Below are 3,045 nucleotides of genomic sequence, written 5' to 3' on the forward strand. Positions count from 1 at the left end.
TTCTATAATTTTGTTGAAGATATTTACTGACCTTTTAAGTAGAAAGTCTTCATTCTCATCTATACCTATCATCCTTAGGTTTGGTCTTCTCATTGTGTCCTGAATTTCCTGGATGATTTGAGATAGACTCTTTTTGCATTTTGCATTTTCTTTGATTGTTGTGTCCATGTTTTCTATTGAATCTTCTGTACCTGAGATTCTTTCTTCCATCTCTTGTATTTTGTTTCTGATGCTTGTATCTGTGGTTCCTGATTTCTTTCCTAGTATTTCTATCTCCAGAGTTGTCTCCCTTTCAGTTTTCTTCATTGTTTCTACTTCCACTTTTAGATGTTGGATGGTTTATTTCAATTCCATTATTTGCTTGGTAGTGTTTTCCTGTAATTCTTTAAGGGATTTTTGTCTTTTTTCTTTAAGAACTTCTACCTGTTTAGCAGTGTTTTCCTGTAATTCTTTAAGGACTTCTACCTGTTTAACAGCGTTCTCTTGTATTTCTTTAAGTGTGTTGTTAATGCCCTTCTTAAAATCTATTACCATCATGAGATATGATTTTAAATCTGAGTCTTGCTTTTTGGGTGTGTTGGTGTATCCAGGACTTGCTGTGGTGGGCATACTGGGTTCTGATGATGCCCAGAGGTCTTGGTTTCTGTTAGTAAGATTCTTACATTTGCCTTTCACCATCTGGAAATATCTGGTGTTAATATTCTTGCTGTCTCTGGCTGGAGCTTGTTTGTCCTGTGATTCTGTTAGCCTCTGTTAGCACTTCTGGGAGNCCAACTCTCACCTGAGTCCCAGTGGTCAGAGCACTCTCTGCAGGCAAGCTCTCCTCTTACAGGACAGGTGTCCAGAAGTCTGNAGTTTTGATCCACCTCCTGAGTCCTGGGGTCAGAGCCCTCCAGGTAGGCCCACTCTCCTCTGGCAAAGAAGGTGCCCGGGGGTCTGGGTCTCAGCTCTGCCTCCTGGCTGAAGATGAAGTCCTGAAGGGACTGTCCAAGAAGCTTTGTTGCTTCTGTCACCCACATGTTTTCCAGTGATCCTCAGGCCCTGGGTGTGCTAGGGGTCCTGCAGCATGGAAAGTCATCTGGGGACATTGGTGCCCAAGCTGGGTTCAGATGGAAAATGGCAGGGATGGCCCTGGTCGGAACGAATCCCAGCCTCTGGTTGGGTGGGGTTCCTTTGTCCCTGTTCCTGCTGGCCAAGACCCTCTGGGATTCTTTGTAGTTGATGTTACGTTCCACTCACCCATGATCCCTAGGTCCTTTGTGTGCTATGGGCCATGCAGAGTGGAGGGTCCTCAGGGGGCCTTGGTGCCCTCAGCTGGGTTCAGGAGGAAGATCTTTACATTGCATTATTAAAAGTTTTTTTTTTTTGAGATCTTTGTGAGATCAAGTCCAGCCTGGTCTACATGGTGAGGCTAGCCAATACTACATGGAGAGACTCTATCCAAAAATAAAGGCACTATTTTAAGAACTCAAGATCATATAATTTAGGTAAATTATAATAATTAAGACTAATTTAATAGTTTGCTAACTTATTAAATTATTTATATCTTTTGTGATGGTTTGGATATTCTTGCACCAGGGAGCGGTAGCATTTGGGGGTGTGGCCTTGTTGGAATACTCTCACCTATATGCCTGGAAGTCAATCTTCCACTAGCAGCCTTTCTATTTCATGGTCATTTCTTTCTTTAGGTTAGGGAAGTTTTCTTCTATAAGTCTGTTGAAGATATTCACTGGTCCTTAATTTGGGAATCTTTGATCTCTTCTATAACTATTTTTCCTTAGGATTGGTCTTCTCATTGTGTCCTGAATAGCCTGGATATTTTCAGTCATGATCTTTTTGCATTTTTCAATTTCTTTGACTTCTTTGTCAGTGTTTTCTATGTTAACATCTGGGCCTGAGTTTCTCTTTTATTTCCCATATTCTGTTGATGGTGCTTGCATCCATGGCTCCTAATCTCTTTCCTAGGTTTTCTATCTCCAGAGTTGTCTCCCTTTGTAATTTCTTTATTGTTTCTACTTGCATTTTTAGATCCTCAGTGGTTTTTTTTCAATTCCTTTACTTTTCACTTCTGTTTTCCTATAATTCTTTAATGAATTTTTATGTTTCCTCTTTAAGGACTCCTACCTGTTTACCTTTGTTCTCCTATATTTCTTTAGCAGAGTTATTTATGTCTTTCTTAAAATCCTCTATTAGCATCATGAGTTATGACTTTAAATCCACATCTTGCTTGTCCAGTGTGTTGGGCTATCCAAGACTTGCTATGGTGGGAGAACTGGGTTCTGATTTTGCCAACTAGTCTTGTTTTCTGTTGGTAATATTCTTGCATTTGCCTTTCGCCATCTGGTATCTCTGGTTTAGATAATCTTCCTGTCTCTGACTGGAGCTTGTTGCTCCTATGTGTTTATAAGCCTGTGTCAGCACTCCTGGGTGACCAGCACTGTACTGGGGGAACTGGTATAAGAGGGCTCTGAACAGCCCAATCTCTGAATGCAGATGGTGACTGGAAGGATCCAGTCTCAGCTGTTCCATTGTTCTTGTGCCCTGTGTGCTCCTTGCCACCCAGGTCCAGACAGTTATTGGAGAGAAAGTGGCTATCTCCCCTCTGAGTCCAGGAGCAAAAACACTCTTGGGAGAACAGGGCTCTCTTAGCAGGACCTGTGAATACTGGGCAGTGGATCAGTCTCAGCTCACAAGTGCAGATCTCAGACAAGAAGCATATACCCTGTGCTTAAAAAAGCAGATTCCATAGTTATAATGTAACCTTTCCTTCTAGTGTGGTTACATTTTCCCTCTTACTTTTAGATTTCAACCATGAATGATTTTAAATTTCAACCCTGACTACAACATTGAACTTGGAGTGTAAGTTCCAGAATTATGCTGTTGCATGAAGCAAATCCTAAAATGAGTGCAAGGATACCTCAGGGTTAGAAGATGTTCAGTTAGTATCCATCTAAAATGCATTTCTTTAATTTTTACTTGTTCTCACATATATTAAATTCCAACCTCAGTTTTCACTTCTTTCTTCCCTGCAAATCCCCAGCCCCA

General features: G+C 41.1%; 1 pseudogene; it reads right to left on the minus strand.

Annotated features, from left to right (window-relative positions):
- LOC110315085 overlaps positions 1 to 1,019 on the minus strand; it is a 3,798-nt pseudogene extending 2,779 nt beyond the window's left edge.
- Between the last annotated feature and the right edge of the window lie 2,026 nt (positions 1,020 to 3,045).

The sequence above is a fragment of the Mus pahari genome, unplaced genomic scaffold, assembly GCF_900095145.1.
Source record: "Mus pahari unplaced genomic scaffold, PAHARI_EIJ_v1.1 scaffold_6865_1, whole genome shotgun sequence".
Taxonomy (NCBI): domain Eukaryota; kingdom Metazoa; phylum Chordata; class Mammalia; order Rodentia; family Muridae; genus Mus; species Mus pahari.